The sequence below is a fragment of the Pseudophryne corroboree genome, chromosome 3 (assembly GCF_028390025.1).
Source record: "Pseudophryne corroboree isolate aPseCor3 chromosome 3, aPseCor3.hap2, whole genome shotgun sequence".
In the NCBI taxonomy this organism is placed as follows: Eukaryota; Metazoa; Chordata; class Amphibia; order Anura; family Myobatrachidae; genus Pseudophryne; species Pseudophryne corroboree.
This window is the reverse complement of record NC_086446.1, coordinates 164312907-164326105: the sequence shown is the minus strand read 5'-3', so window position 1 is coordinate 164326105 and position 13199 is coordinate 164312907.

Genomic DNA, 13199 nt, shown 5'->3' with positions numbered 1-13199 from the left:
GCTTCCCAGATGTCTACTCCCGGAATGAAGGCCACCAAAATTGCCACGGCGTGTTTTTCCGCCCAGAGGAGAATTCTTGACACCTCTGATATTGCTGCTCTGCTTTTTGTTCCGCCCTGTCGGTTTATGTACGTTACCACCGTCACATTGTCCAACTGGACTTGAATGGCCTGATTCTGAAGTAGAGATGAGGCCTGCAGAAGGGTGTTGTAGACAGCCCTGAGTTCCAGGATGTTTATTGGAAGGATGACTTCCTGACTTGACCATCTTCCTTGAAACTGCACCCTCCTGGGTGACTGCTCCCCAACCTCTGTGGCTTGCGTCTGTGGTTAGCAGAATCCAATTCTGAATCCCGACCCTCCCACCACAGAAGGGAGATCCTGGCTCTTGGCGACAGACGGATCCTCTGGTGCATGTGAAGATGTGACCCGGACCATTTGTTCAATAGATCTAGCTGGAAGGGCCTGGCATGAAACCTTCCGTACTGAAGCGCCTCGTAAGAGGCCACCATTTTCCCCAGAAGGCAAATGCACAGATGCACTGAGATCCGGGTTGGCTTCAGGACAGCCCGAACCATCGACTGGATTACCATAGCCTTTTCCAAGGGAAGGAACACTCTCTGAGACTGTGTCCAGTATCGTTCCTAGGAAAGGAAGCCTCTGTGTCGATTCCAGGTGAGATTTTGGTAGGTTCAGAATCCACCCGTGATCCACGAGTAGTCTGGTTGAGAGGCCAATGCTGCCCAACAACCGCTCCCTGGATGGTGCCTTTATGAGAAGATCGTCCAGGTACGGAATTATGTTCACTCCCTGTTTGCGGAGTAGAAACACCATCTCTGCCATCACTTTGGTGAACACCCTCAGTGCTGTGGAGAGACCAAATGGCAGGGCCTGGAACTGGTAGTGACAGTCCTGCAGTGCAAACCGTAGATAAGCCCAATGAGGCGGCCAGATCGGAATGTGAAGGTACGCTTCCTTGATATCCAGAGACACTAGGAATTCCCCCTCCTCCAGAACTTAGATCACCGCTCTCAGATAATCCATCTTGAATTTGAACACTCGTAAGTACGGGTTCAACGACTTGAGGTTCAGAATCGGCCTCACCGAACCGTCTGGTTTCGGGACTACAAACAAAGGTTTTGAGGAAGCAGAGCTTGAGCCCTGTTCCTGTGAACCAGCAGTTGGTGGTTTACTTCTAGTGCCTCTGGTGGCGGTAGAAGGATCTCTGGGCTTGCCCCTAATCTGGGCAGTCTGAAAGGACTGTAAATTGGGGCCTGAGCATGCCTTCCTAGCTGGGGGAGCTGCAGAAGGAAGATATGTGGACTTACCCGCAGTAGCTTTGGAGATCCATTTGTCTAGTTCATCTCCAAATAAGGCCTCGCCTGTGAAAGGTAGGTCTTCCATGCCTTTCCTGGAGTCCGCATCTGCTGTCCACTGGCATAGCCATAGACCAGCCATAGCTGTAGTGCATGCATTAAGCAAATCTATTTCTTTTATGGCTTCCACCATAAAGTTCGCAGAGTCCTGTATATGTTGCAGGAGCAAAACAATCTCCCCTTGAGGTAAGGCATCTAACCCCTAAATTAGGTTACCCGACCATTTAGCAATGGCATGCGTAATCCCCCCACATGCTATAGTGGGTCTCTGGGCCAGCCCCGCAGCTGTATATAAACATTTGAGCGTAGTCTTAAATTTGCAGTCAGCAGCGTCTTTCAGGAAGGCTGCACTCGGGATAGGCAATACAATTTTCAGTGAGAGCCTAGAGACAGATGCATCCACTATTGGTGGATTTTCCCATTTTTTCCTATCCTCAGGAGGAAAGGGAAGGATATTAACATCTGTTTAGGGAATTTAAATTTCCTATCAGGATTAACCCATGGTTCTTTAAACAGGGTATTTAATTCCTTTGACACAGGGAAAGTGGCTGTGGATTTCTTTTTTATATTAAAATAAGGTTCCTCACTCTCCTCTGTCACCTTATCAGGGATTTTCAGAACTTCTCTGATAGCTTCTATAAGAGCCTCTATTCCCTGCGACAGAGTACCCTTCCCCACCTCTGAGTCCACCTCACCCTCCTTCATGTCTGACCCTTCATCCTCCGAGTCAGACTGCAGGATATGGGCTAAAGTGCGTTTTTGCGGACAAATGCCAGGGGACTGAGACGCTGATTTGGGTACTGAGTCTCCTTTCATAAACTCAGTCATAGATTGTCTTAAGTATTGCGTCTCTTTCTCATTCGGAGATAACCTAGTAGATTGTGGAAATCATTCCCTTAATGGAGTCCAGCCATGCTGGTTCTGCCCCACTAGCCTGGGAAGGAACACTACATTGAGTACACACTAGTGAACCCCCTGGGGAAGATGAACACTATGCCTTACATGAAACACACCCTTTGCCTGACATACTGTAACAGTAACAGTGACAGCACACACACACACACACACACACACACACACACACACACACACACACACACACAGGAAAAGGTTAAATGCACAATTAACCTACAAAGAGCCCTTCCAGGGAGACACAGAGGGAGTATGGAACCAGCGAACGGCACCCTTACCGCTAATGCCAAGCTTAGCCGGTCGCAGGCTAAGTACCTAGATTAGGGACTTAGTACACTAATATTCGCTCCCCCCCTGCTATGACCACCTGGTACCGCTGAGGTAATCTGGTTTCTCTCCGGAGGAGCTGTGCATTCCCGTCAGTCAGCATCTGTGTCAGCTGCAGAGGGATAATGGCCTGGTGAGCTGCTGGATCCATTCATAGTGAAGCCCTACCCCTTCAATGGCGCGCGGTCCTCCTGCTCTTTTTTATACCTCTGTATGTGTCTTGTGCATAAAATGGAGACAGACTCCTTTTATGGCTATGTTGCCTGTCTGGGTACTGTGTCCGCTGTTCAGCGTCTGTGTTCGTACACAGCGGGAGACACAGTCCGCCCGTTTAGTAGCCGTGCGTCTCCGTACCCTCATGCCGCCATAATGGCTTAGTACTCACCACTCTTCATTCTTCTGGCTCTGTTAGAGGCGGCGGCATGCTGCGGGAATGTATGCTCGCTCTGGTGGGGCTTGCAAATAGTTCCCTCAGAAGCTAGTGTCCTGTCAGCGGGGAATGGGACAATTAACCCTAAGAGAGATTGGGTTATTACCCCCCTAAGTCCCACGAAGCAGGCAGGCTGGTGCCATCCAGTCCTGCCTGAAAATAACAAACTTTAGAAAATAAATGCAGAAAACTCTGCAGGAGCTTCCAGAGATGTGACCGGCTCCTCCGGGCACATTTTCTAAACGGAGTCTGCTAGGAGGGGCATAGAGGGAGAAGCCAGCGCACACCTAATCAATTTCTTAAAGTGCCCATGGCTCCTAGTGGACCCGTCTATACCCCATGGTACTAAATGGATTCCCAGTTTCCCCTAGGACGTAAGAGAAAATTAGCTATATGGTTTACCATATTGTATAGTGTGCAGAGGCCTTAAGTTAGATAGGGAAACGTTCAATTTGCCGGCTGTCGGGATCCCGGGAGTCAGGATACAGACACCAAAATCCTGACAGCGACAATGCCGCCAGTCAGTATCCCGGCAAGAGAGGGCTATTCCCACTTGTGGGTGTCCACGACACCCAGAGAGTGGGAATAGATCCTGTGGCATGCGCAGTGAGCCACCAAGCCCGCAGCATGGATGGCATTGTGGTGGATGGGATGCCGCTGTTGGGATATGGACGGCCGGCATCCCTCCTGCCGGCAAATCATACTGAATCTGTTAGATTAAATAGTGAATGTACTATTGAGACACTTCAACTTTAGACAACTACATTGAGTATACACTAGGAATCAGTATGTGATCCCCACTGTCAGGATCCAGGTGGTCAGGAGACCGATGCCGGGAAACCTACAGCCAGAATCCCGGTGGTGAGCGCAGCATGTCCCCTCATGGGCTCGCTATGCTTCGGGTCTGGTGGCGAGCTTTGCTCTCCACAGGGTTATATTCCCCCTCCAGGGGTGATGTGGACCACCACCCGAGGGGGTATAGGGAGTTGTGCCGGGATTGCGTGCACCGGCATTTCAACAGCTGTCGGGATTCTGGCGTCGGTATCCTGATCGCCGGGATCCCGACAGCCGGGATGGTGATTGCATCCCATACACTATACATAGAAACACTATATTGAGTGGGGATTGTGCTAAAAACTGTATATTCTTATTGAGAGGGCTGGATTCCCTTCCATGCTTTCTGCTGCTACTATAGTGCATAATCCAAGTAGGTGAGCACACACAACCCTCATTCTGTTACGACCGGTCAGATACACCCACTTGCGGCTGCATGAATAAAATCTTTTGGCAGCCAACGTAATCACAAAGTTCAGTATGCCTCCCTGTAGCCCTGGCTCCACCCAGTCCCAGCTTTTGGAGTATACCCTCAGAAAAACTCTACTTCAGACAGAGCCTGAGATATCTGGCTCGGAAGAGCAATTAACAGGCTTGGATGGTGATTTGAAGTCGGATATCTCCGGTTCCCTAGGGCTGATTTTCTAAAATCTGATACCCCTGAAAAAAGCGGACCCTCCGCTATTAGCCTAGGGCGCTTATACTCCTGGGGCCCTTGGGCAACTACCCATTGAGCCCATATGAAAAGACGGCCCTGCCTGTGACGAACCTGCCTGGCTTTTATTCCCAGTGATCTGTCATCCGTGGCTGCAGGAGCTGATAGGACTCTCCCCCACTATATGCACAGAAATTGTGCCTGTAGTGTATTATTATTATCCTTTATTTATATGGTGCCACAAGGGTTCCGCAGCGCCCAATTACAGAGTACATAAATAATCAAACAGGAAAACAGCAACCTACAGTTGATGACAGTATAGGACAAGTACAGGGTAAATAAACATAGGCCCTCATTCCGAGTTGATCGGTCGCAAGGCGAATTTAGCAGAGTTACACACGCTAAGCCGCCGCCTACTGGGAGTGTATCTTAGCATCTTAAAATTGCGACCGATGTATTCGCAATATTGCGCTCACAAACTACTTAGCAGTTTTAGAGTAGCTCCAGACTTACTCTGCCTGTGCGATCAGTTCAGTGCTTGTCGTTCCTGGTTTGACGTCACAAACACACCCAGCGTTCGCCCAACCACTCCCCCGTTTCTCCGGCCACTCCTGCGTTTTTTCCGGAAACGGTAGCGTTTTCAGCCACACGCCCATAAAACGCCGTGTTTCCGCCCAGTAACACCCATTTCCTGTCAATCACATTACGTTCGCCGGAGCGATGAGAAAGCCGTGAGTAAAAATACTTTCTTCATAGCAAAGATACTTGGCGCAGTCGCAGTGCGAATATTGCGCATGCGCACTAAGCGGAATTTCACTGCGATGCGATGAAAAATACCGAGCGAACGACTCGGAATGAGGGCCATAGTTACATCAGCAGATGACACTGGAATAAGTATCAGGTGGCAGAAGACTGCTGGATGTGGTACAGTTGAAGATTATTAAAGTAAGACAAAGGACAAGCACATGAGGGAAGAGGGCCCTCCTCGTGAGAGCTTACAATCTAAAGTATTAGAACAGAATTTGGAGTTCTGTGAACTGAGGTTCCTCTCTCTCTGAATGATACTGTACTTACCAGATAAGTAACCAAATAATGGTATTTCTTTTTCATCCACTAGGGGTCACTGGAGTACTCTTGGGATATGGACGGTTCCACTGGAACTAGGCACTGAACAGTTAAACTTTGACTATATCTCCCCTCCATATCCCAGAGTACCTCAGTATTTTTTCGGTGCTCACAGAGCAACTAGGCTTGTGGAAGTGGATCCACAATTATTGATTTTTTCTTTGATTATTTTTTGAAAACATTCCTTTCCCCCTTCCAAGAAGGCGAGGGTTTGGGATAGTGAAAGCTGCTGTTGCAGCTGTGGGTGTCGGACCTCTCTAAAAAGAGCTCCCTCACTTCCACGTGCAGGACACCTGCAGTAAAAGGCTGACAGTGCTTACAGAGAAGCCCCGTCATTGCCCTCACCACAGGGTCCAGGTATGTTGTTTGGGGCGGTCAGCTCATGCTGCCGCCCCGCTGTGTGGGATTACTGTGTGTGTATTTGTGCCACGCCGGTGCCCGCAGCCGCCGCTTCCAGCGCCGCTGTGTTAATGTCTCTTCCACTGCGCTGAGCCACGCTGGTCTTTGGAGGCCGCTCCACGCGGCATATCGTCTGCTCCGATGCACTTCCGGAGGGCGCACAAGGCCGGTCTCCGTGTACAGAGTAGCGGTACACGGAGCGCGGGGGAGAGGGGGAGGCACACTTCTTTGAAAGTATGTATGACCTAACACAGAGCCAGCAGCGCTGTATAGATAAGTAACAGGAATATATGCATTTAAGTATAATCTGCTACATAGATTAATGTTTGCACTTTGTGATATTCTGTGAGCATGTGGACATATATAAACCATGCTTCCTGTTTTTTCTGTTTCTTTTCAGAATTTCCTGTATACATCTCTCCACCATTGAAGGCGCTGGGGTGTTAGGGGGATTTTGGGATCAGACATATTACTGGCACATTTGGCCAGAGATATAGAGACACCTTAGTGCTATTTACTGAGTCGCACAGGTTCTTTGTCTTTGTATTTGTATTGTTTTTTTTGGGCATAATGAGTAACACACCAGCAAAGTCCAAGAAGCAGGTTTACTGCAATGTCTGTAAGGGTGTATTACCTGATGGATTTACCACATGTAAAGTATGTGTTGTAAATTCTGAAACAAATACAATTCCTGCTCCGGTTTCAGATCCCATTTCAACCCCGGACCCGCCATGGGCTATATTAGCAGATGTTTTAGCTGGATTGCAATCAGAGTTGGCCGCCTTTCGGCAGGAGCGAGGGGCGGCAAGATCTGAATCTAGGGTGAGACCGCTAGAACTTCCTGAGGGGTCTCAGCCTTACCAAAGGTCTAGATTAGGGGTGGGCAAAATACGGCCCGCGGGCCGGATGCGGCCCGCAAACCAATCTTGTCCGGCCCACTGCCTCCCACCAGCGAGCAATGACAAGCGGCCCGAACGGCTAAGCTGCTTGTCATTGCTCTGAGCTGCAGTACCTCCAAGCTGCCGGCGGCGCCTCTCTTCCCCTGCTGCTGCGTTGTAGCAGCCTCCTCCCTCCTCCTCCCGTCAACAGTGACCACGGCTGGGTTCAGCCGAAAAGGGGCGGAGCTACGTGCCGTGGAGGGGCGGGGCTACACGGGACCTCGGGGGGCGGAGCTACACGGGACAAGAGCCAGACTGCTGCAGATCCATCCTTCCTGCCACTGCCAGCCAGATCAGTAAAGTTAATGGGAAAAGTGAGTGAGAGAAAGAAAGGGGTGTGTGTGTGTGTGTGTGTGTGTGTGTGTGTGTGTGTGTGTGTGTGATAGTGTGCGTATATTTGTGTGTGCGGGCAGTGGCGTCAGTCTGTTTTTAGGTTGCGGGGAGAGATCTTTAGCTCTCGCTGTACCAACCCCTCCCGTGTTCTGTCACCATGTCACCCCCGTGTTCTGTCACGTATAACCCCCCGTGTTCTGTCACGTATAACCCCCCGTGTTCTGTCACTGTCACCCCCCTGTGTTCTGTCACCGTGTCACCCCCCCGTGTTCTGTCACTGTGTCACACCCCCCGTGTTCTGTCACTGTGTCACACCCCCCGTGTTCTGTCACCGTGTCACCCCCGCCCCCCCGTGTTCTGTCACCGTGTCACCCCCACCGTGTTCTGTCACCGTGTCACCCCCCCCGTGTTCTGTCACCGTGTCACCCCCGCCCCCCGTGTTCTGTCACCGTGTCACCCCCACCATGTTCTGCCACCGTGTCACACCCACCGTGTTCTGTCACTGTCACCCCCCCGTGTTCTGTCACTGTGTCACACCCCCCGTGTTCTGTCACTATGTCACCCCCGCCCCCCCCGTGCTCTGTCGCCGTGTCACCCCCACCGTGTTCTGTCACCGTGTTCTGTCACTGTGTCACACCCCGTGTTCTGTCACCGTGTCACACCCCCTGTGTTCTGTCACCGTGTCACACCCCCTGTGTTCTGTCACCGTGTCACACACCCCGTGTTCTGTCACTGTCACCCCCCTCCCCGTGTTCTGTCACCGTGTCACCCCCACCGTGTTCTGTCACCGTGTCACACCCACCGTGTTCTGTCACTGTGTCACCCCCCCCGTGTTCTGTCACCGTGTCACCCCCCTGTGTTCTGTCACCGTGTCACCCCCCCCCGTGTTCTGTCACCGTGTCACCCCCACCGTGTTCTGCCACCGTGTCACCCCCACCGTGTTCTGCCACCGTGTCACACCCACCATGTTCTGTCACTGTGTCACCCCCCCGTGTTCTGTCACTGTGTCACACCCCCCGTGTTCTGTCACTGTGTCACACCCCCCGTGTTCTGTCACCGTGTCACCCCCGCCCCCCCTCGTGTTCTGTCACTGTGTCACCCCCACCGTGTTCTGTCACTGTCACACCCCCCGTGTTCTGTCACCGTGTCACACCCCGTGTTCTGTCACCGTGTCACACACCCCGTGTTCTGTCACTGTCACCCCCCTCCCCGTGTTCTGTCACCGTGTCACCCCCACCGTGTTCTGTCACCGTGTCACACCCACCGTGTTCTGTCACCGTGTCACACCCACCGTGTTCTGTCACTGTGTCACCCCCCCCCGTGTTCTGTCACCGTGTCACCCCCACTGTGTTCTGTCACCGTGTCACACCCACCGCGTTCTGTCACTGTGTCACCCCCCGTGTTCTGTCACCGTGTCACCCCCCCCGTGTTCTGTCGCCGTGTCACCCCCCCCCCCCCGTGTTCTGTCACCGTGTCACACACCCCGTGTTCTGTCACTGTCACCCCCCCCCCCCCCCCCCGTGTTCTGTCACTGTGTCACACCTTTCCCCAGGGGCCATAAGACACTGGATAATTTGCTTGCTGCATATTAATTATCCTAAATAAAATGTTAATGTGTAAAAGGGGGCTCTACCTACTGTAATGTGTAAAAGGGGCTCTACCTTCCATACTGTGTAAAAGGGGCTCTATCTGGTGTAATGTGTGTAAGTGGCATGGAGACTATTGTGCAGCCTTATATGAATCTGTATTATTTTTTGCCCACACCCCTTCCACATGAAGCACGTCCCTATATTTTTGGCAAGTGGGGGGAGCTGCTATTTTGTATGTGGCCCTCGGATACTGACAGGAAATGTCAAGTGGCCCCTCAGCTGAAATAATTGCCCACCCCTGGTCTAGATCTTCTTTGACTAAAGGGGATAAGTTTCATTTTTCCTATAAGCTACCGGCTGCTATGTTAATGTCTGATGATTCTTCGCCAGACCTCACTTTACAAGATATGGGTGAGGAGGGCGAAGTAGACCAGCAGTCAGAGGGTGACGATTTTGACAGGCCAGGTATTGATAATCTCATCAGAGCAGTGCGTCAGTCTCTGAATTTTACAGAAACTGAGGAGCCTCTGACAAATGATGAGGTCGTTTTTACTAAACGACAAAGAACTCCAGTTTGTTTTCCTGTGTCAGAATCTCTTAATAAAATGTTACTAGAAACAAGGCAGAATCCGGATAAACGGTTTTCTGTACCTCACAGAGTTAGGTCTAGCTATCCGTTTCCAGAGTCTATGACAGCTACATGGGAGAATCCGCCGTTGGTGGATTCATCTGTGTCTAAACTTACAAAGAAATTAACCATACCAGTACCAGCTGCAACTACACTCAAGGACCCTTCGGACCGTAAAATAGAGGTTATGCTGAAGTCCATGTATACAGCGGCAGGAGTGCTGCTTAGACCTGGGTTGAGTGGCATTTGGGTAACTAAAGCACTAATGGTATGGATAACAGAACTCAGATCTGCCTTAACTGATGATCATCTTATACTTCTCGCTGATCAAATCTGGGAAGCGGCTGACTATTTATGTACAGCTTCTACTGACGTCTGTCAGTTTACTTCTGGCCTTTCTTCATCACTAGTCACAGCACGACGTGCGCTCTGGCTACGCTCTTGGCGAGCTGAGGCAGAGGTCAAAAAAGGAATAGAAGCATTACCTTATGAGGGCGAGAGGTTATTCGGTCCTGAATTAGACAAATGGATTTCTGAGGCCACGGGAGGAAAGTCGGTTTTCTTACCATTTCCTCCAACAGTGCCTAGAAAAAGATATTCTGGACCGGCGTTCAAATCTTTTACACCTCAGTCCTTTCGCGGGCGTGGCAGGGGAACTGCCACACCAGGTAGACGAGGTCGGGGACATAGTTTCCAATGAGCCAATACCACTCGTCAGGATACTAAAGTCACCGGTAAGCCAGTGGCATGACGGGCTCCCAGCCCATCTCGGATCTCCTATTGTAGGAGCACGTCTTCAGTCATTCCAGTTGGCGTGGCTTCAGACGTCCACAGATGGGTGGATCCGCAATCTAGTTTTAACAGGTTACAAAATAGAGTTCGACTGTCTCCCGCCAATGCAGTTTTTCAGGACAGGACTGCCTCGGTCGGACGACAAGAGGGCGATTCTGCAGACTGCCATTCAGTCTTTGCTGGACGCAGCAGTTTTGGTTCCGGTCCCTGTGCACCAACAGGGTCAGGGTTATTATTCCAGTCTGTTTGTAGTACCGAAGCCGGATGGCTCGGTCAGGCCAATATTGAACTTAAAGGGCCTCAACCAGTACGTCACTTACTACAGATTCAAGATGGAATCTCTACGATCAGTAATTGCAGGTCTAGAGCCACAGGAGTTTATGATTGCGCTGGATCTCAAGGATGCGTACTTACACATTCCGATTTGGCCTCCTCATCAAAGGTTTTTGCGGTTTGCAATATGACAGAACCATTATCAGTTTCAGGCTCTACCGTTTGGCCTCTCGTCAGCACCTCGGGTATTCACCAAGGTGATGTCTGTGTTGATAGCTCATCTCAGATCTCTAGGAGTGATAATAGTTCCATACTTGGACGATCTGCTCATCAAAGCTCCGTCTCAACAAATACTCCTTCAACAGGCATTGCTGACATACAATGTTCTGGTTCACCACGGTTGGATTGTCAACTTCAAGAAGTCACATCTAGTTCCGTCCCAACGACTTCCATTCCTAGGTATGATTCTCGATACGGTAGACCAAAGGATTTACCTACCCGAACAGAAAGTACGGGTCATTCGTCATCTGGTACAATTAGTGCTCAAGCCACGCACAGTCTCGGTTCATTTGTGCATTCGCCTCTTAGGCACAATGGTGGCGGCTTTCGAAGCACTTCAGTTCAGGAGATTTCACTCACGTCCTTTTCATCTGGATGTGCTCGCACAGTGGTCGGGCTCACACTTACAGAATCACCACAGGGTAAGGTTGTCTCCAAGGACCAGAGTGTCTCTACTCTGGTGGCTCAGGGTACAGAATCTAACCGCAGGGAAACAGTGCGGCACCTGGAATTGGATAATTCTCACGGCAGACGCAAGTCTCAGAGGTTGGGGAGCTGTAGTTCAGAATCTTCAGCTCCAGGGTCTCTGGGCGGATCACGAAAGATTGCTGTCCATAAATGTCCTGGAACTCCGGGCAATTTACAATGCATTGCGACAGGCAGTGCACATCCTGCAGGCTCAGGCGGTTCAGGTGCAATCAGACAATGCGACGGCGGTCGCATACATCAACAAACAAGGCGGAACGAGAAGCCGCATGGCAATGCGGGAAGTAGCTTGAATCCTCAATTGGGCAGAATACCACCAGGTCATATTGTCGGCAGTGTTCATTCCGGGAGTGGACAACTGGGAGGCGGATTATCTCAGTCGTCGGGATTTTCATCCAGGAGAATGGGCATTAAATCCAGAAGTATTTCTCTTGCTGGTCCAGAGGTAGGGTTACCCGCAGGTGGACTTGATGGCATCTCGCCACAATCATCAAATGCCCCAGTATGTATCCAGAACGAGAGATCCAGAGGCAGTGGCGGTGGATGCTCTCACAGTCCGGTGGCCATACAGTCTAGTGTATCTGTTTCCACCGTTTCCGCTGCTCCCGCTATTGCTAAAACGGATCAAAAGAGAGTTCGTCACAGTCATACTAGTGGCGCCTCATTGGCCACGGAGAGCTTGGTTCTCGGATCTTCGCGGATTACTCGCAGACGATCCTTGGCCGCTCCCACTACGTCCGGACCTGTTACAACAGGGTCCGTTTCTTTACCCCGATTTAGCGCGGCTGCGTTTGACGGGGTGGCTGTTGAGACCGCCCTCTTAAGAAGAGAGGGCATTCCAGAATCAGTCATTCCAACCATGTTACGAGCTAGAAAGCCGGTTACGGCAGCTCATTATTACAGAATTTGGTGTGCCTATATAGGTTAGTGTGAAGCTCGCAAATTTCCGACATCTTCTTTCAAGTTATCCCGTCTTTTGTTATTTCTACAGATGGGGTTAGATGGAGGTCTACGTCTATCCACACTAAAAGTGCAGATATCTGCTTTGTCAATTTACTTTCAAAGACGATTGGCTCTTTTGCCATCAGTACACACCTTTATGCAGGGTGTCCTCAGAGTACAGCCTCCATTCATTCCACCTACAGCGCCATGGGACTTGAATCTGGTTTTAGATTTCTTACAGTCTTTTCATTTTGAACCCTTACAACAAGTGGATATTAAATTTCTCACTTGGAAAACAATTTTTCTTCTAGCCTTGGCTTCGGCAAGGCGGGTTTCAGATTTGGGTGCCTTGTCATGCAAGCCGCCATATTTGGTGTTTCATGATGACAGAGCGGAACTTCGGACGAATTCCGCTTTCTTACCAAAGGTAGTGTCATCTTTTCACATCAACCAACCAATAGTAGTTCCTGTGTTATCAGGACATTCTGAAACTCTGGATGTGGTACGCGCTTTACGCGTTTATGTGTCTCGAACGTCACGGTTCGTAAGACGGATACGTTGTTTGTTCTCTATGATGCTGCCAAGAAGGGTTGGCCAGCCTCTAAGCAGACCTTATCCAGATGGATAAAACTGACCATACGTCAGGCTTATCTTCAGGCTAGGTTACAGCCGCCTACTTCGGTAACAGCTCATTCCACACGTTCTGTGGGAACTTCATGGGCAGCTGGTCGGGGAGTTTCTACGACACAGCTTTGCCGGGTGGCTACATGGTCGTCAGTGCACACGTTTGTGCGCTTTTAAAAGTTTGATACTTTTGCGGCATCAGCATCTAGCTTTGGCCGTTTAGTGTTACTGGTGCCAAATAGCTCTCCCGCCCACGGG